We start from the raw sequence: 22,391 nt of genomic DNA on the forward strand, positions 1-22,391 counted from the left end.
GATATAACAAAAGAGAAATGCTTGAATAAAGAAAGACACAAGAGCCGTGACTGCATAAAGTAATGAGGAGAAAGAAATAAAGGAAAAAAAGAGAAAACTGCTCATTTAAGCCAGCCAGAAGCAGAGTGCCATCTGTGTTTATATGGCCTTTGACCTCAAGGCCACTCCAATCTCTTCAAGAACTCAGTCAGACTAACAGGCATGCACAATCGCTTGTATCTCACCGCAGCATCACAGTGTGGCTGAAAACAATGGATTATTGGAAGAACTACTTTACCTGATTAAAGCGGAGCAAAGGTCGGACCTACAGAGAAGGCGGAGAACAAAGACATCCAGAGAAGAACCCACCTGGAGGAACGGTCAGGCAAAATACTCGACTTTATATCACAATATTTAACTTCATTATTTTGAGTTGTTTTACTATCATCTGCACAAATCCACACAGAAATCTTGGCAGAGCGGGGAAGTAAATCCTTCTGCAGTATGTCTTTGAAAGGTCAAGAAGAGGGGAGGTTCTCTCTCAGACAAAATGAGTACACGCGCTTATCAGGCCAAGAAGACTTTACTGAAACCGACAGCCACTGGTGGCTAACAAAAACCCACAAAGCTCTTGTATAAATGAGAATATTTTGGTGTGATGTTTCTCAAGATTTACATCTTCTATATGAATGGATAGACCGGCGGCTCAGAGCCACAGACAGGGCAGGATGGTGAGGACTTAAGCGAAGACAGACGGGGATTTAGATCAGGTCTTGTCCTGGGATTTTGTGATTCTAAAAATATAGACATCAGCTTTATCCACTAACTTATTAACATTTTATCAGTCAGCGCTGACTCCAGCCATTAATTTTTGGGTCAAAAATCCCATCCAAGTAGCATCAAAGCACTTCAGAGTGAGATTTTTTTTCAATTAAAAAATAAAAGAATACAATAAAATTCAAGGCAATGTGCATGTGCTTGACAGGTCCCCTGCTATGCAAGGCTCTACAACAGCTAAAGGACTAAAAGACTATATTTAAAGACAGAAAATGTCAATTTTGTGGAGCAGATGTTGCCTTTTTGTAGCCAAAAATTCCAAATCACACATTGTTTTACAGATTTAACATCTTTGCAATAAGTATGACAATAAATCAAACATTTTGTCTGTGACTGTTTTAAATTTACACTTGTGTTACATCTTACTCTAATTTTATTTTGAAAAGATATCACCACGATCAGATGAAGCAGTGGAATGATACTGACGGATAAATATCACTCTCCTCCTAAAAATCCCAGATTAAGGTAAAAATTTCAGAACATGTAGGGATTTTAGAAACATAGCTTCATTATTTCCTGCATAGACTACAAAGCAAGAATCTGTCTCATTATTTAATGTTTTTAATGTTAATGTTTCTAAGATTTCATAAAATGTCCGAATTGGCATCTTTGTCAGTAAATATTTCTAAAATGAAAGTCACAAACCAAAAGCCTGTAACAGCATAGTCATACCAGAGTACATTTTCTTAGTTTTACATCCTCTGGTCCTTCTTTTTTACTGCTGCATTAACACACCAAACATGATTCGCGTGTCAAATTCACTGCTTGTCCAAAAAATGTGTTCATAAGTGTGGTGCTCCTGACATTTGTGCGAGGAGCTACTGTCAAAAATCTTCGGTCCTTTCAGTACAAGGAAGCATAGACTGCATATCTATATACCTTTACTTCATATACTATCAACGCATGAAGACGATGTTGAGAGATCAGGTTAATTTATTGAGAAGAGCTCCACAAAGGCATTGGTAATCACGTCTCCATGTCTGGGTACATGAGATCAATCAGAGATTCTCCCAGTATGGTGAGGTTCACCATCTACTGCAGCAGCTGTGTCTAAATGATGGCAGCTTTCAGCAGTACTTTCGTCTCTGAGTCCCTGATTGGTTGGCGCCACACGGCTTCCTTACCAAACTTTAGATGTTGCAACTCTGAAAACACGAAGACGCACTGCAACACGCCGCATTTACACCGAGTCGGGTGTGCTGCTGCCAGACCACCATGTCCATGCTCAAATTGCAGGACCTCTGGTTGTGTCTGTGAATTGACTTATTATCGAAACTGGATGCCCCTTGAGAGCGTTCAGTGTGAATGCAGCTCAAGAGAGGAGCCACGCTCCATTACACTAGGACTAAGTCACCAGTGTCCCACATGGTCGCATTAAAAAGATGTGCTGAATGAAAACATTGATGTCATTACTTGCCAAGGTAGGCAGAACCACATTTGCTACAACTGCTGTTCTGATAAAACGGTCTTTTCACCTGACCCACCTGCTGTTTTCCAGAATCCTCTATAAGCTCTTGCCTCTGCAGCAGCCAAGGTTTCTGTTCACTTGACCTGACACAGGAAAATCAGATGCCACCTCAACGACATCTTTTCTTTAAAAGTCCTCTTTCTCATTCATGGAGTCTTTAGCTTGGAGGAACTATTTCCCCCAGATTGGAACTGATGTTCTGGTTCATGTAGGAGTGGACGGTCTGTCAGACAGTTTCCTTTGCTAGATGTTCCCATCGGATCCCCACAAAAAGTTTGTGGTTTTCTTGGTCTATTTGGCATCCTCCACCATCATCTAATTCAATTTTGCTCCTGGCAGTGGACTTCTTAGCCTTTTTCTTTAACAAAGTATTCAAAACAATTGCCACAATAAAAAGTGTGAGGCCGGAAAAAATGACTAATTGGTTTTATATCCATCTTTTTCTGCTTTAGGATGAAGATTGCTCATTTTCTAGCATGTAGCTAAACCCAAAATATATGCAATGTGTAAAAAATAAAACTGCAAGCTTCCAGAAACAATGTTTTTGTTTCTTTTACGCTTTGTCCCTTCAACTTTTGTCTTTCCTGTCCCCAAACCTCTTCAGTTTAGCATCTTTTTTTGTGTCCCTGTGAAATATCTCCTGTCTGATTTATATGCGTCCTCAGCTCACCAGCCCAGGAGAGAGAAAGAGGAACAGCTGCAAAACAAAAAGGAAGGGATGGATGGTTGGATGTGGGGGTGAGGTGCAGAGCTGAAGATGTAGCTAGGGAGTGGGAGAAATATGGAGTAACATGACAGAGGAAGAGTAGGAGATGGGGACGAGGGAGTAAAAAGATGGCTATGGTAAGGAAAAACTAAAATGAGATATGCACATGACATCTGTTGATGTTGGATAATTTTGGGGTGGACGTGAGCCCAGTTGTAAGAGAATTATGTCTGTATTGGCCTTAGTCCCACTATTTATGTCTGAAAATGACAGGGTCAAAGAAGGATTTACTGAACCCTTTATGTAGCAAGAAATATTACAATATTGTGCATTTCAGTGCAACGCACGAAATACTGTGAGAGGGTTGTATCTCACTATGTTGTTGCTCCTTGCAGCTGGTTGGACACAGACATTGTCAGAAAAATAGACACACTTGCTACAACTTTCCATTCCATTGACACTAAACCAGTTTTGCACAAATGATGCATAAACGATATTTAAGAAAGAAAAAAATCATCTGGGACTTACAGACAAATGTTGCACAATGAGATAACAATTTACATTAAATTTCTTTATTGAACAGTTTTGTTTCACAGGCTGACAAAGCTGTATAGGAATTGGACATTAACACTGAAACTAAATTGAGATTGCTTGGCAACTAGTTTGGTTCAGATTTAAAACAGGTTTGGGACAGAATTGAAATGCATTTGAGATCAATTTGGGACAGAATTGAAACTTGCTCGGGACAGTTTTGAAACAGATTATAAAAAAAATTGAAACAGATTTGAGACTAGTTTGAGACAGATTTGAAATAGATCTGAAACTTGTTCAGGACAGATTGAAAACAGATTTCAGACTGGTTTGAGACAGATTTAACCCATAAGAACCCATGGTGATATTAGTGTAACAGAAAAATATCAGAAATGGATTGTGTGGTCCACCTGGTCTGTGGTGAGATACACATAATTGTATTTTAATAAAAAATTGGTCTAAGTTCTTATGGGTTAAAAAGGGTTTAAGATATCTGATTTTAAAAATAAGACATTTTGTTGTACATGTTTTGAAAGTTCACAATTCCATTTATCTCACATAAATGTATTTTATTCTCCAATGCCAGTTCTCACAAACAAGTGAAATAGAGTCTTTGTTGTAGATTGCTGTTGCTGACAATTGCTTTGACAGCTAATATGCGAAAACATCTTACAGTTTTTCTCAGTCGCTTTAGTACAATTCTCAGATCAGAATTGAAGTTTGCAAATACGTTTCTGCATTTCTCAAAACAATTTGTACAAACAGCAAAACACTATAGATTTCTTGCAAAAGCCTGTAACTTGCTCAAAATCTTTAGTTCATCTCTCAAAACTAAGTCTATATGTCATTGAACATGTCAGTGCCAACAGAATGTCAAGTCCTTGTGTCATTGTCTATGAACAAGACAGTCAAATTACTTAGTCATGTTGTCAATATAACTGTGTACTTTAGAGTGAGGTTCTGATGTAAACTATGGCTAAAGTTTGGATGACAATTATTGTAAAATGTAAGTTACACATTTTTTGTTTGATTGCAAGAGACTGGACAAGATTTACATTTACACTTTTATTGTTCATATTGTAATTTGTTGACAGACCATGTCATACCAACATAGAAAAAAACCACTGCAAACAGTAACACAAAGAGAAAAAAAAGATAGGACAATATTCTGTACAACAGTACAGGCAGTGCAGTAGGAATTGGTGTGGTCTTCCTACACCTCTTGTCGTTCCTGTATGTTAGGCCACAAATTCTCATCCACATCACAGCGAATATCCTCTCTTGCAATGCAGCGAAATATGTTTGTCACATTGTGACAACTTGGTCAACCATTTTGCAGTTAATGACTTATACGATGAACTAATGACTAGGTGTTTTGAGGAGTACGACTATTGCACAGTGAACTATATAATACATTTTGATCAACATGACATAAACAATTGATAATGTAGCAAAGAGCAGAGAATTGTACATAATCATTTGCATGGATGTACCAAAGCAATTGCAACTTGTTCAAAGAAGTGAGAAACTGCTTATATGATGAACACAAGTGACATCATGATGTGAAGATTGAACAAATAGTTTTGGAAATTTCAATCTGATCTGAGAATTGTACTAAAGCGACTGAGAAAAACTGTAACAAGACTGAGAGTTCCTTCAATTTCTCCAAGGTTAAAGCATCCATCCATCCACTTTCCAAACCTGCTGAATCCCTTTTTGGGTTATGGGGTGAAGACAGAGTACACCCTGGACAGGTTGCCAGTTCATTGTTGTGCCACACAACCAGACACACACATTCACACCAAGTCATCATTTACTGTAGACAAGCGAGAAAACAGGAGTGCCCGGAGAAAAGCCATGCATACAACATGCAAAGTCCATACAGGCAGAACCCAGCTGGGAATTGAACCGCGACCATCTCACTATGAGGAGACAGTGTTAACCACTGCACCACCATGCAGTCCCAAGGTAAAATCGATAAATTGTTATCAATCATAATTATTTCTGTAACCCCTCTCATGCAAATATAATTAATTTTTTTCCGGATTTTCTACTTACACAAAACATACCAGCCTTCCACCTTTTCTAGTAATTTGGATTATTGTGAACTATTGGGAAATGTATTGAGAAAGTTTTAACCAATACAGCTTGTTAGTGTTTAGACGAGTCATTGCATGTTTTTAAAAAAATATCCAATCTCTGTAACTTTGAAACTCTATTTAATATTTCCCTTTAGCTTTTCATTTTAATAGAAATCATGTTTCTGAAACACCTTTGTTGATGTGATGCACTGATATAAACAAATATTTAAAGATACGATAAAAGAAAAACATTATTATGCCATTTAAAAACCTATACAGTCATTGATTTCACATCAGCACATAATGACAGAGCATCAAATCAAGAAATCACTAAGGTCATTGGTCATTTTTATGGAGTTTTCTAGACAGACATTTGTATTTTTGTCAAGGTGAAGCAATGCTCTGACTCAAACTTGCATCATTCTGGACTTTAAATTCCAGAACCACAGAAATGGATCGTTCACGGATGTAGTTTACAAACACCAAAAGGAAAAATAACTCTACAGCAACTCAGCTTTATGAACTGCAGAACTGAAGAAACTGAAGCTGGAAAGCTGGAACTCTAAGCAACTGAATTATGCAAATATTACATTCAAAACAGGCAAGACATCACAAAAACAGCAGGCAAGCTGAGGTGAGCGGAGTGCAAGCATGCAGCTGCTTCAACGCCATAAAAACATTTAAATAGAGAGAGTAGAGTGAAAAAAAGAGCAGAAATCTCAGAGATTACCACATTAAGCCCACACTCTCTGACCTCATGTGGATGGGAACAATGACAAACCTTTATGGTCTACAGCCATCTTTCACATCATTTAATCATACCTATACTTAACATATTAATTAGGTATTTCAGGCTTGGTTTAGTAAATTATAGAGGCGACTGTTGATTTCTATGATAGATAGAGCACTTTGGGTTTTAGCACGCCCGTTTTAGAATGAGTCAGAGCATTATGGTTCTCAGACAGAGACAAACAGAGACTTAGTGGGCTTACTCGCTGCCACACAGGTAGACACTGTCAAACAAGGACAAACACACACACACAAGCAGACAGAAGCTACAGCCTTAAGACACACACAATTCAACACAGGCTCCGACTGCATGGAGGCAGATGAAGCACCACTGCAATCACTTTGAACCATGACCGACTTGGGAAAGAAACGTCATCTGCTAAATTGAACAAATGAAGCTTTTGAACTGCAAACACCAAGAAAATGGAAACCTACAACTATTTTAGCAGCTTTTTCTCATTTTTGTGTGAAGAAATCAGTTTTTCACATTTCATTCAAAGGTGTTCTTATATTAAAATTTGCGCCAGATTGTGTGTTCCAATAACTGGATTCTGAAAAGTATTCTGACCCAAGACAAAGTTATGTAGCCTTTTTGGATAACTTATGAACTCTGCAAACAATAATTTGTTTTTTTTATTAGTATTATCACTACAATTACTATTTATTATTGTTTTACTCCATTATGATCCAACAGGGATAAAGCTTGTTAAGAAAATGAATGCATATATGAATATTACTCAATTACTATTCCTTTGTTTTTGCATTAGATTTTTACCCAAATTGGTATATATTTCTATTTCTCATGTATATATACATTGGATTTTTACTCTTTTGCAATGTTCATATATACTTATAATTCTCATTGATGGTTATGTTGCACTTCTGTTGTTAATTTCTTAATACCTTTGTTTTTATCCTTGGACTTCAGATGAAAACTTTCCTTTTCTAAATCTGGTAGATTTACAGACATGCCTCTAAATGTGAAATGTCCCTGTAAAATAAACTAATGAATAAAACAAGAGCTGCTGTAAATGTGTTTTCTGTTCTAGTGTGAGGATAATGAGGATCTGAAAACTCTGTGATTTTTGTGTCATTTGAAAACTTTATTTTGTAGGATCAGGAGATGAACGGACAAATCTGTGTTCCAATGTCTCAGAAATGGACATTTTCTTTTTTTGGCATAACTTTTTCTTTTTTAACTGTTTTAATGATTTCTTGAGACTTTGAATGAAAAGTCTAATCTTAATGTTGAGCTACTAATAATGTCTCAAGTCTCCAGTAAAATAAATCGTGAGTCTCAATAAGACTTAACCATGTTAAATAAAAGTCAGTTAAAATAAATTGCGAATGTTTTAATTTAACAGCAGACAAAATGTGTCTTACGATGAATCTATAAACACTAAAATTTAAATTAAAACCTTCAATAATCTATTTCACAAATGCTAAAAAGCAAGAAAATCCTCAGAAGCTTTAAAAAGTCCGACAGGAGATTAATAAATAATATTTTATGTTATGTAAATCTGTAAAGCAAGATTAATAATCTCCAAAAATATCAAACTATTTGCAGATGACTTAATTATCTATATGCTTCTAAAATTATCTTGTTATTTTTTTCTCCAAAAAGACTTAGATGTGTTGCTTAAGAACAATGCTAAAGACTTTTTTAAAAGTCCGTGAAGCAGTAAATCGATGCAAAGACTCATTTAGTTCAACCTTTGAAGCATTCTCACTAAACAAAAAGCATTTTCTCTATGCCCTTGATTTTAAGCTAATAGGATTGCTTTTACTTGTGGCTTTTACATGTATTAAAATCTTAATAATCATTGAAAAAACTGGTTGTTTTGTCGGCTCACACAAAGGTTGCCGGTTCAAATTTCATCTTAAGCTCCTGTGTTGGGAGAGTGCAGGATTTTTCTCTGTGGACAAGTGTTTGCTTTAGTGGCTCAGGATTCCTCCCACAGCTCAAAAACATCATATTAGGTGAGGTGATAATTATGCAGTTTTCAAAGGTGTGAAGGTGTCCAGCTTTGCGCCGCTCAGCTGGAGAGTCGCTCGGGGTTCCCAGAATGGATGAAAGGATCAGATTTTCTTTGAGACTATCTGTGGAACAAGATCATTTCAATGCTTTAATACTTAATACATTAAAATCTCATAGATTAACCAAAAAAATTCAAGTTTAGACTAGAATATGATTCACGGAGTCAATCTGTTAACATTCAGGTCTCAAAGTAAAATTTGAAAAAGTTCTTCTGGTCATTTGGGAATACATTTAATGTGTGTGGAATTATAAAACAGTTTAAAGCTAAAGGAAATTTAAAAAAGAAAGTTTTTATAAAGAAAATGAAATTTTGTCGGGAAAAACTCAAAAAATAATTTGTTCCATTTTGCAAAACTTAAAAATCTTTGGTTTATTGATATAGAATATTGATATTTAGCTTTTTTAATTTAGCATTTGCAGTAAAATGTGTAAATAAAAGATGTAAAGATAAAGAAAAGTTTGTTTGTTGTTATTATTCATTCACTGCTTTAAATAAAAAAACAGAAAAGATTTAAAGGTTTTTTGCAAAGCTTCCAATGTAACTATAGTTTTACACCGTAAGCTGTGAAGTTTAATTTGATTTTAATAATTTTATTTATCAAGAAAAAACTTGTTCTACCTTTTTTGACAAAACTTAACAAATCTGGTTAAGAAAAGCAAATAAAGTAAATATGTGATAATATAGTAAATGTTAGAAAAGAATACCCTTTGAGCTGAATTCTGGGCACATTGCCAAATTATTCATTTCTAATTATGTTTACAGATAATCAGTGATCATTTAGAGTCCAATGTGTGACCTTAAGGCCCCACAGAGTTTGATATTAGAAAATTAATTTGACAAATGACTCAAAAATAAAGCTGTTGTTTTTTTTCGATAATTTCCTTAACGGTCAACATTATGATCCATCATTTGAACATGAAACCATAAAAACTCCCAGAATGATATCACATGCGTTCATATGCACAAAGACACGTTCACTCTGAACCCAAAATTCCGTCCCACAGGCCTCAACTGTGCATTTTGTCTGCTGCACCTCCAAACGAATTAGTCACACACATATTTGCGTTTGTACACAAAACCGCCTGGCAACAAACACAACAATTGCTCACGATTGCACACACAGTCACACAAACACAAGCATATGTGAGCTCATTCACATGTTAAGTATGTGCACCCCGCAAACGGAGAAATACGCGAGGAAGTTTAAAAGAACACACCCAAAGTCAAACACGCCAACTTGAACAAACTCCTCTGCAACAGACACATGCTTGTGGAAACACACAGAGGCTACACTGGTGGTCCTCTTTGGTGAGCAGCTCCTTCTCTTTTGTCTCTGCCAGAAGACCCAGACAAAAGCAACAACGTGACAGGTAAACAAGCCATCATGTTTGGGCAGACCTACCTGAGAAAAGCCCTCGCCTTTCTCAGCCTCACCCAACACGCCCTCCTCCTCCTCCTCCTCCTCCTTCTCCTTCTCCTCCCACTGCTCCAGTCTGCCGCTTTTCTTCTCCAAACCTGCATGTCCTTTTCCAAGCCCACTGAATTTCCCAAACCTCATCCACCCAGGATTAACCTCTGGTCTGAGATTAAATCTGAACACAAGGTCCAACTCATCTCAATCTGAGAAGATTCATCAAAGCTTTAAATTTGTTCCAGCAAAATTTCAGATCAGCCAAAACATTTGTTTCTGACACTGAACTGGTGGTGTGGCTACATTTTCCTGATCTTCTAAACCAGCCGTTCTCGCATGTGCAGCAGTGTCGTTCGTTAAACAGCAGTGTTCGTTAAAGGAATTATTTGAGGATGTCAAGACGTTTCCTAACTGTGTGTAACTGCAAAACCAGTTTGTCTATCCCATCTTCAGTTCCCAAATCAGTGGAATTAGGATTGTCACCAATGTTACAAACAATAAACCACACGGAAAAGGCACATTTTAAATAAAAACATAAAAGTGTACAGTACTTCACCGCTCTAGCAATGACTAATCCAAACAATCAAATATAGATTCATCACAGTTTTCACATTTTTTCTTTTGGTTTATGTCTTTATTGTGAAATTCATGCAATTAGCATGCATTAAAAAAAATAAGATTTGGTCTTTAAAGATTAAGAGCTCACAAATAAATTTTAAAGGATCAATATATATGATAACAATTAAAGTAAAGCTGGAGACAGGAAAAATTACATTACATTTTTATTTTAAAAATATTCTCTTTACTTTAGTATTAATTAAAAACACTAAGTCTGAAGACTTGTTTATTTTTTGTTGAAATTTTTTAAAACGTCATATTTAATAACTTAAAAAATTTAAAAAAGGAACCCATCATAGATTAACTAGATGAAATCCCTAAATAAAGTAGCGCTACTTTTATCACACACATTTAGGCTCATTTCCATCATTCAGTAAAAAGATAAAGTGATTCAAGAAGCATTTTTTTTCTGAGTTTCACACACAAGGTTTACTTGCTACAGTTTTTTATTTGCTATTTTAGACTATAACTGATCAATTCTGAGCAAACTTTAGAAAGAAGGCCTTTTATTTGGACCAGTTTACATTTTGATCTCCTGATTTCTCACAAGCAGGTGCAAAAACTTTGAATTTCCAAGTTCACAAACAGCAGGACATCTGTTGTTGGTCTCTGTGGAGCCTGGTGAACTGTTGCACATTATGAAATTTATTACAAATTGCCCCACCCTGACTAACCCCTGAAACGTGATCCTTAGACTTGATAGAGAGATTTTTCCTTCTTGTACTTTTTTTTCTTTTTGAGCATTTTTGTGAAAACAAAGCTTTGTCTTTTTGTCATGTTTTGTTAAAATAAATGACACAGACTATTTAGTATTATCATTAACATTCTTCCATAATGTGCATGTTTAAAAGAATCAGAAAGTGTTTCATAAAATTCAATTAGGCAACAGTTTTTGCAGACTGACAGAAAAAAGTTTCAAATAATGGTGTTTTGCTATTTGAAGCTTTTGACAGGCAAGTGTTGACTTTAATTATTGCTGCACATTTGGAGACAAGCCACTAGATCCTTATTGGATGAGATGTTGTAAAAGTCAATTGAAAGAAATAGAGCCCATCAGTAAAGGGTACTGTGGAACTGTCAGAACATCACTCCTCAAAATCTAAAATCAAACAATTTGCAGCTCAGCTGATGATGGTTCAGACAATCAAACTAAACAGTTTTCATTGATCGTGTTGTGAAGACAAAAGAAAAAGGCAGCAAGCATCAGAGGAGCATCACTTCTGTAAGGCATGGTGGTGGAAGCATCATGGTGTGAGATTACTTTGCTGCAATGTGTGACTCATGCACTTAAACAATAATATAAAAAATAATAATATTTCCAATCTCCTCAAATCTGTTTATATTTTGGAGAATAAGCTAAAATTTATGATCAGCTTAGAATGAAGAGGACATAGAGACCTCAATGTGAATATTTTACAATGTTAGACCAGAGTTTCTGATGGTTTCACGACCCTTTAAATCAGTTCCTGGAGCATACTGAATGACATTTAGCAGAGACATTTTTCTTTTCTGTTGCCATTTTGAAATTCTAAACTTGAGCCTAAACTTTTCTAGGACATCTTGAAATGAACAACAAGTGAAAACATTAGGACTGAGGGATCAATAAAAGATCTATTATTTTTTTAACTTACATAAAAAAAATGTTTTATTTTTGACCCACGACTGAATTTATGGAAAAACATGATTATTTCTCACTAGAAATGGGGTGTTAAATTATAGAAGAGGCTATTCCTACTTGCAGCCAAATGAAAAAGTTTAAAAGCAATCCAAACAATATTTAATAAATTTCCTTCATAAATAAAATACCAAAAAGCTCATTATTAATATGATATTTTTACCGTTCTACTATTTCATTTGCCTAAATGAGGCATGTTGTCATAGAAAGTTTGACCTTCAGTATTCTTGGAACTAACCGGAGATCCAATCACATCGGATGTTTAATGACGCAGTAATGACACCGATCCCCCCATTATTAGAGTTTTTATGCAAAATTTAACATGAATATTTCAAAGAGTAATAAGCTTTAAAATTGTTGGTTTAAATAGACCATAACGAGATCCATGACACATGATTGGTATACTAATTATATAATTCCCTGGAACAAGTAAGCGTAGTTTAGTGAAGCTTCACATGTTTGTTTGTTTTTAGACATTTTTCAAATTGATTTGACTTTATCTTTGCTTTGTTTTGGGATTAATACATTTTTATTTTGTCTCCACATGTTTGATCTTTGTTTTAAAAACAGTTTGATCTTTATTCTTATCTTATCTTATCTTAAAAATGCTTTAAATACGCCCCAAACAACTAAGGGTTAAATTTAGTTACCTAGTGTCGCAGGAGTCCAAGCAAATAGCCTCTACTGAAGTCATTTTTTGCATTCAAATTTTCTTTAATCCTTTTACTAGTTTTTCCTAAATCTACAATAAAGTTGTGTTTGCAGTTTTGAAAAAAATACTTACTTGTTACGTTATCCCTATTTTCCATTTCCTGTGAGGCTTAATTATTGTTTTTTTTTCTTTTACCATTTTTATCAACAAACATTTCCTTTCTTTAAAAAATTAGAACTTTTCCATTGCTATTTTTTGGGGTTTCTGGTGTTTTTTTAAATGTCTTTTTTTAATTAGGAATATTTTTAGTTAGAGAAAAACTTTTTCTTCAACAAAAACGAGGTTTTATTACCTGTATTGGGCCACAGTTTTCCATCTTTCTTCAAACCTGACAGTTGTCTGTGTGTTTCCTCTGTTCTTAAGCTGAGGTCCATAGAAAAACACTCCAATGCTGTCTCTGGGCTTTGCATGGGCAGATTCCCATCTTTTCATTACTTTCCCCAGATAAATGCATATTCCAGTGCTCAGAATCAACAGAAATGAAGATCTGGATCTCAGTGGAGTAAACAACACAAAAGTACAACATAAACATGAGCTATATTAATTTTTCAGCTGTACATCATTAGATTAGTTGCATGTTAGCATTTTTATTGAAACCTTCATCAGATAAAACTGACAGAGGGAGGGCAATAAAGACAGAAGATTTGAACGGTGCGTTTCACAAGAGGCCGCGTTGCGTGTGCAGCTGTGGGAAAACACTCTCCGTAGACTGAAGATAACCAGGGTTCATCCTCCTCTTCCTCCCTAACTCCTCTTTAACCTGCCCTGCTGGGTCAGGCTACTGTGTGTGTCTATGTTTGTGTGTGCATACACATTTTTGTATACTGCTGGGGATGGGAAGGTTTTTGCTTTAAAATGTAACTGCATGAAACCAAAATTTCTTAAAGGCTTTGCCTCCTATAGCTAACCTTGATACGGTTTTACAAGAAAAGGACCTGAGCGGATATCCTTTTACACAGACCAGACTCCGATTCTAAGCTTTTGATTGATGAGTTTGAAGAAAAAGTTCTTTTTTCACCAAAAAGTGCGTTGCCGCCTTTAGAAGGAGAATCTACAGCCTCCCTGCACTTTTGCTGGCCTTGTTAATGGCAGAGCCTTTGTGATTTTTATCAAAAAGAAGGAGAAGGAGCTAAAGTGCCTCTTGCTAAACACTTCCGTGCACAGCTTTAGAGCAGCAGATAGCGTTTTATCTGACAATCAAGATAAAACTGCCAAAGTGAGTTCACTGTTCCAGATTTTCCCACTCTCCATTCCCATACCTGGATCATGTGGAATTCCCAGAGAAGGGCAGTAAATTGTTCAGTGGGGCGACGTTGTCCTCTCCCTGAATACCTTTCACTCTGAGAACGAGACAAGAGAGGAGCATGTTCAGTTTCACCTATGTGTCTTTTTCCTGAAAAACACATTTATCAGCGTTTTTTTCCTTTCCATTTCATAAAGTAAGAATGTACGTTCGCATGCATGCAAATGGGTGCCAGAACCCATTAAATTCATGCTGTTTTTGAACTCTGAAAATGGGCTGAAAGGTTAAGAAAGAAACAAACAATTAACCTTTTGTTGCTGGAAAAACGTTGTTTAATATCGCCACATTCTTGCAGCAGTATGCTGTTTTAATGAACTGGAATCAGGAAGTCAGGGTGGTTTTCTGGAGCAAAGTCGGCTCAGGGTTTGCTGGCAGAGGTGTGAGTCCACGGGCTTCTCGACTTCAGCTCTGGATCTGCTGCTTCAGTGTCCAGAATGTCCTTCAGTGTCCTCCATCATCAGAAAAACGCCACAAGACCATGTGAAAAACACCAAAAACTCAATTTTCATTGAACATTTAACATTTTTCCACAAAATCTGACACATTTTAGGCACAGAAATAGCAGTTAAAATACAATTTATTTCAAAATTGACAAACTTTTAAATGCTAATGTCCACAGCTAACTCAAATTACTTTTGCACATTAATTAATTGAAAGGACTATTTGGACATAATTTTTAAAATACATGCGTCCAGCGCTAAACTTTTTTCTCTCCTGCACCTATTTTGAAAGCTCAAATTACGTGTCTTAATATAGTCTCACTGAGAATATTCACTGTACCACTTGGTAACCATTCCTATATTGTACAATTACCCCTTAAAACAACATCATTTAGCCTCTTTCACACTTAAAATACATGCAAAAACATCAGCCTCAATTCATGTTCACACCCCATTCTAATTGCCTTCAATGTGATCATTTGTCAAGTGAAGATAATAGGATAAACATCAACATTTAAACTTTAACGTATTGGGAAAATTATCATTTTTTGCAGCAAACGACTGCTAATTTCTTTCAGCCATTGATGCTTTTGTGTGCAGTTAGGTGTCAAAGTACAATTGGAAGACGTCTTTTCTAAACATGATCGAGATGCTGCAAAACATAAGAATAACATTTTGAGGTATCTAAAAAAAGAATTTCTCACGCTTCAGTAAGCCTTAAGTTTCATGATGTTCCACTGGTTTCACTCTGCAGACTTTCAGATGTTTGTATGTAAAGTTTGATTTAGCCACAAACCCATCAAAACACGTGACCTCTATATGTTAAAAAAGTTTTTATACCAGATTTTAGTTTAGCAGAAAATAACACATTTGGTTGATAATGGGAGGAGTTTGTAGATGTAAATTAGAATATTCCATTTAAAAAAAACATTTGTGAAGGTGCAGTATGTGTCACAGCTGAAAAGCTGTGACTTTGACACACCTGAGACAAAACCTCCAGTTTATGTTCCAACTCTACAATCTGTATGTTCATGGAACCTCAGGTGAAAGCTTCTCTTGACATGTCAGAAGGAGAACTAGAGACAGCCACTTCTGTCAAAGCAGATCTGAGGATCTGCTAAAGCAGTGGTCCCCGAACCCCGAGCCGCGGACCGGTACCGGTCCATCAGACACGACCTACATGTTCTGTTTTATTTATAATCTGATTCAGAAGGAAAACTACTGGATTCTCTCCACCACATCTGACTCTTTCTTGATGCATGTCAAGTTCACCGTCACCTGTTGATAATACAGCCACCACACTGAAACCCCTTTGCTAGGCAAAGTTTAACCCTTCTGCTATCCTATGACCCCACCCTTACATTGACGTGTTCTCCCTACCATGGCAAAGGTGGATAAAGGTGGAAAGATTTCATGTAATCCATGGACACCAGTGAAGATCACAAATCATTGAAGAAAAAAGGTTCAGAGCACTGTCTAGTGGGTCTAGATGACCCAACTCCCAACGTTAGTGCCTAGGATAGCACAAGACGCACTCTGAGTACAATTGTGTGCCATAGAAGCCACAATCAGCAGGCAACAAACTCCCTGCTCTGCTCCATTCTGATGTATCCACTTATAGACAAATAGATCTGTGTACGTCTTTGTTTTCCTCGTCCGAGCTGGCATCTCTCTCAAAACCGTAGAGTGGGATTGCTCTAATAGTGCTTGCCATTTTCTTTGCACCATTAATGTTATGTTGGGGTTAGCAGGAAAACGTGTGAACAAAGGGATGATGGGAAATGGGGGAATGACTACTCTGTGCCAACAGTCCTGCCTAGAGCTCAGAGGGGAATGTCTAATCAACTACTGCCGCTATTTTGAAAATATGTCGTAGACCTAGAACACGACACAGATTTTATGATTTTGGCTTAAAACGGCATGACCATAATTACTGTATAAAAAACAGGAGTCTTTACTCTAAATTTGGATTTATTGTGACAGTTGTTCCCATTCATCATAATAATAATATAGAATATTGAGTAACTGGCTGTCTAATGTTATGAGGATCCTGCTAATACAGTTACTCTAACAGTGGATTCAAATTTATTATTATATTTAGAAAATACCAGTATAAGTGACTCCTTTTTTCTGTTTTCGTATTTACCCGTCGCACCTTAAAAGTGGGACGAGACTGAAGTTGGTGTATATTTTGCTTCTACTTTGATCGTTATGGGTTAAGGGAAAATCTATTTCACATTTTAAAGGTTCCTTCATGAAAACGAGTGAACAAATTAACATCAAAGCGGCTTCAGATATTTTTCAGAGGATCAAGATTAACTTTCACACTTCAGCCTCATACAGGCCATTCCATGACAATGTAGTGTGACATTGGACCGGCCCATAGCCTGAAAAAGGTTGGTGATCACTGATTCAGAGGCCTCACAAGTTTTGGAGGAATGTTGGTGTTTCTATTTAGTAATTTCCTGCATGTTGGAGTCGAAACGTCATTTGTTTTCAGACAAACCCACCGTGACGACACTGACAGTGACAACAAGTGTAGCTCATTTCGGGCGCTGTGCCATCGACCTGGTCTCTGTTTTTCATGTGAAGTCAGGCTGAAAGGATCCTGGAGCGTGTTGTTTGAGCGGCTGAGGCTATTCTTGCAGCTTCTGCTCTTGTCTGGGTCAAAATAAAAGATGCAGAATGAATGATCTGTGTGAAGCCTTAGCAGTGAGTCATGATGCTGTGTGGAGCATCTCGTGAGAACTGTGTACACTTCTGCAGTTTCTTTATGTTTCTGGGGTTAGCTGCCCTGTCTGTTTCCAGTCTGCACAGCTTGACAAACCCGTCTCTGAAAAGGAGCAAAGCAGTAACTCACCTTCCTGGCAGAGGCGTTGCAGACACCTGTGGAACAGGTATAAGGGCGATTCAGCTGTATAGGTTAATGAAAGTTAGGATCTTTTGGGTCACGTAGACATACCATGAGGTCTGTAAGTTTGTGGTCTTAACTCAGCGCAGGCAGGCTGGGAGTTTGTGGCAGCTTCTTAATCATTTCTCCTTTCTTTTTGTTTCTTTTTTGACAATCCTTGGCGTTTGTGATGGCCCACATCGCCGCCCCGGCCTGCTTATCTTTTCAGTGCTCCTGAAGCGAGACTACTAATGCACTTGCTGCTCTCTGCTCTGCCTCACAGGCCCACCCTCAGCTCCATACTGCCGTGACTGCAAACGACGTTCACTTTGTCTGCCGTGTTTGTCCAAAAATTGTTTCAATATGTATTTTTGGGAATGGTAATGTTTGCATGATAAATCTTAGTGTCAGAGGAATACAAAGGGAGCTATAGGTCAAACCCTGGGCGGGTCACACTCTCCCTCTTCCTCATTAACTCTCCGTTCTACTTTCTACTCTTCTGTTTTTCTCTTGTTCGACTAACAACCCAGACATGTGTCGGATCCATTCAGTCAGATGTTTCCAGACACGTCTTATTGTGATCATCGGCACATGTAAAATGTAAAACGACATCATTTGTCTTGTCCAACAGAGAAGGAAACTGCAGAAAAAGAGGAAGAGGAAGAGATTTTAGATCCAGTTTTAAATTCAAATCTTACCTTGCAAAAAAACAGTAATTCAGCAACGTTATAATGGACCCATTTAGTGGTGATGTTCTTGTTTGATGCAGAATAAATATGAATTTCCTTTCTGACCCAAGAAGTGACCACCACACAACAACCCAGTGGGCCCTTTGTGGTCAGAACTTCTAACCATCTGTTTAGTGAGACCTATGAGGAAACCACTGAATTTACTAAAGTATTTTAGAAATAAAGTACACATGAATTTACTTGGATTACACATCCGATTTAGTGTCCTTATCCTTTTGTTTTTTTTTATTTTCCTGTTTGCTTTACAATAAACTTTTCCCTTTTAACATAAAATGAAGTTTTTTTTTTAAATAAATGTATCAGAAATGACTTTCTGGTTTGGACTGGTCATTCACAGCTTTAGAATATCGCTAAACTTTAAAAAATACCTATTTTTAGTTTGTTTTTTTCACATATAAACAGAGAAAAACAAAAGTCCAGTTAGTTTTTCTATAAATCCACCAAAAACTACAATTCCCAGAGCTCCATCTCTTCACATTTGGTATCACTGAAAAGCCCCAAATGTCCTCTGTAGAACCAAAAGGAGATGATTCAGTTGTCTGGAGTGGATATTACATATTCAGGTTCAGAAATATCCTCTACAGGACAAGTTTGCATTTGCAGGTAGTCACATGAAGATGCTTACTGTAAGAATTTTCAGCTTTAATCAGCATCTGGAAACTTCCATTTGGGTTCAGTTTAAGCAAAGGTCGACTATGAACCCCAGATAGCTGCTGCTTCTCAGCATCCAATGACGAAACTCCAAATATTCTCCAACAAGCACAACTTAAAGTGGAATTGGAGCTTTAACATTTGCTACACATGGAGAAGCTTGATGCTATTTTCTACATTTTTGCTACAGATAACAAAAATATGACATTTTGTTTGTTTTTGCTATTTCAACAGAACTAAGAAACGTATTTCATTCCCAAAAGTTCTTTTAAAAGCATTTCTGCTTGCTGGGTGCAAACAGTTTGGTCACTGTACAACTTTACTGATTATTTATGAAAATACATATGTTGACAGATTTGCACAAACATATTTGTATTTGTCCTTAAGTGTCAGAAACGAATAAGAAAAACTGTTTTGTTTTTTAAACTGTTTTTTTCTTGTAGTTCATTTTAAAAAAAAAAGCTGTTTTCCTTTTTTTAACTGTGATTTAAATTAAAATAATATTTTAAAATAATATTATATCATGAAAATATAATAATTATAAAATTTTATTATTATCTGTTTTATATTGTTGGTCTTTTTTTTAGCCATGGAGATAAAGTAATGTCCCAATCGTGTATAGGGTCAATTAAAGTCTTATAAAAGTCTCTATAAGTTCAAACTTTTAGAAATATTGCTTTGCTGCCTCTGCTATAAGTTGTCATATTGGACTAAAATGATATTGTGAGATGCCAACTACGTCACTAAAACCACTGATCCATGGGATGAAACTGCACAGTTCAAGAAAAACAAACTGCATTGCACAAAAAGACGAAATTATTGGTGATTCTTAGCTTTCTGCTGTCAGTTCTATATACATATTTCCCTCAATTCTAGACTGAAAAGGCTGAAACTATTTGACCAAGCAGAAACAGTGGAGAATGGCATGGATAATTTCTACATTCAGCATACAAGAGGAGAGATATCACAAGATGTACTTAGGTTTGCTTTAATTCAAAATATCATTACTGAGAAGAACAGAGTAAAGCATCTACTTAGAATCTGCAAAATTAGAGACAAGAGACTCAAACAGAAATGTTTCTTTTTTCCAATTAAAAAAAAAATCTGAATGAGAATGGAAAATTCTTTGTTTAACAGTCTCCCAAGACAATCCCGATGAGAACAAAGAACTAGTAAAACTAGAATAATAACAACAAACGTATTACTCAGAGAAGTGATTCTTCCTCACAACAGTGCAAACGTATGACAAAACTTTTCTTACATTTTTTAAGAGATTACTCAAGCAAACCTAGCCCTTTACTACCCAAGTCTTTGGTGAGTAACATATTATTTTTGAAGAAACCCCTCCCTTTCAGTGACTCAGTCCTAAAACTCCCGGTTGACACCAGGTAAACATGATGAGGTGGTGAGCTTTCTCAGAATAAAAACCCAAAAAGGGGACAAAAATAGGTGACTTTTTTCTTATTTTGAATAAAACGCAAAGTTCAGCAGCTCCCATAATTATCCCAGCGATCACATGACTCCCAGTTTTTAAATCAGCCCCATCTGATGACAGCAAAGCAGCCTGGGAGGAGGAAGGGGCTGGCAGTTCTGCTCCATGAACCCGAGTCTGGATTCAAAATGGAGAAGCAGGAGAGAGAAGTCACAGTGATCTTGGTGGGATGGAGGGCAGTGTAATGCAATCCCAAACACAGCAGAGTGCTATAAAGCTCCACCATAAATCTGAGAGCTAAAGCGCAGCCAAGCTTGTTCAGGGCTGTCTGCTGCTCCAGAGGCCAGAATCCAGATGTTCCAGAGCGACACTAAATAAACTTTTAAAACTGAACAAGCAGGGGAACAGCTCACATCTCTAGCGAAGCGCAGAGAAAGCATCTGATTTGAAAGTTCAGAAAATGTTCTTAAATGAGACAATTAGCACTTTGACGTGATTTTAAAAAAATCCCCATTCTGTGTTTCTTCTGAGGTGTTGGGGAATGCACACAGGCCTCTGGATTACTTTCTATCATACACGGATGCAGCTGGATTGAAGGGATAAATGGACATGAAAACCTTATTGTGGAGTAAATGTTTGTGGCTTAAAATCTTATTCTGCAGAACCCGGTGGAGATTTAGTGTTTACAGACTCTGCTCACAGACATCCTGCCCGTCTTACAGATTTTCATCCACTTCCATTTAACCTACTTGTTTAACCCCTCCTCACTCGGCTTTTCAGATTGACTAAGACTATGAACAGATCTCATAATGCGAAACAATTGGCTGTTATTTTAGGAGAATAATGCTCTTAAATTGTAGGTTTTAGGTTGATTTTATTTTAGTTTTTACATTAGCATACTACTTTTGGAATGTTATTGTGCAATAGTTTTCGAACCTTGTGAAATATGCGATAAAAAGACAAAAGACTAGATTAATTTGTACACATTATGATGAAAAAAGGACCCTGACACAAAAGAAAAATAACCCCTTCATGCCATTAATTTAGTCCCAACTATATAAAAAAAATATTCTTCAGAGTTTTTACCTTTCAATGTGATGCTAAGTTAAAAGGCCTGTTTCATGCTAAATCAACTATTAAAGTGTATTATGATGTTCATTCCTCACAAAAACAACCCCAAAGTGGTATTTTAATAACTTCACACTCGGCATTCCTCTGAAAACCTGTGCTCTGAGCACCGGCCCCTCCCAACCCACAAAAACGAGTAGGCCCTCACATTGTGACATCACAAAGTGAGGAACAGTCCCTTCCAGGTATGGTCTGCCAGCCCCACCCCCAGGCTAACACAAACACCCATTTTCTCCTGTTTGGCAAAAACATTTTCCTTTTATATGCACAATATGCACATCCATCTTAGCAAAAGTTCAGATGTTGTTTTGAAGACACACTGCCGAGTTCAGCTCTAGGTTGATGTCAGGAAATGGGCGATACCCACAAGGAGGGAAAGGCGATGCCTCAGAGATCGAGTCGTCTTACTTCTGGGTAGGAAAATTATCTGCAAAAACAACTAATATTTCATTTGAAAATATAATTTTTTAGTGTACGAAAGGTAATATATGATATCATATATATGGATATAGTTTACTCTGACAGACTTAAGAGAGGCATGATAGAGGCCCTTTAAAGTGGCATCCTGGATTGAATGGTACACCACAAATTAGAATTTGAAGAGGCTCATGCTGCACTCTGGAGAGCTGACCAAACTGTTGCAAAAAGATTATGCAGTTGCTCTTTTAGGGGTGGCATCAAACAAAACCAGAACTAACCAAATAAAAAATGAAATCTAGTCTTAACTACCGCATATGTACAGGTAACTGGGTCTTTCTAGCACATTTACTAATGATGTATTACCCAACCTCTTTGTGAATTGTGCTTTTTTGAATTTGCATGTGAATTTTGTTCCTGCTCAAACTGCATGGCTCTTATGTCGCTTATTCTCTTTAGTTTGTTGAATAGTCTGTCTGTGATCACATCGTCTTACCAGAACTTTTATATATATATCATACATATATGATATATA

At 36.7% G+C, this 22,391-nt stretch overlaps 1 long non-coding RNA gene across 1 annotated transcript in view; it reads right to left on the reverse strand.

Moving 5' to 3' along the window:
• LOC144983753 (uncharacterized) overlaps positions 1-22,318 on the reverse strand; it is a 93,500-nt gene extending 71,182 nt beyond the window's left edge. The window contains exons 1-2 of the long non-coding RNA XR_013647546.1: positions 14,398-22,318; positions 14,106-14,186 (exon numbers count right to left, since the gene is read on the reverse strand). This is a non-coding gene — a long non-coding RNA (uncharacterized LOC144983753). The remainder of the gene's footprint in view (positions 1-14,105; positions 14,187-14,397) is intronic.
• Positions 22,319-22,391: the final 73 nt, after the last annotated feature.

Source organism: Oryzias latipes, chromosome 14 (genome assembly GCF_053564925.1).
Source record: "Oryzias latipes strain Hd-rR chromosome 14, Olatipes_Hd-rR_3.1".
Taxonomy (NCBI): domain Eukaryota; kingdom Metazoa; phylum Chordata; class Actinopteri; order Beloniformes; family Adrianichthyidae; genus Oryzias; species Oryzias latipes.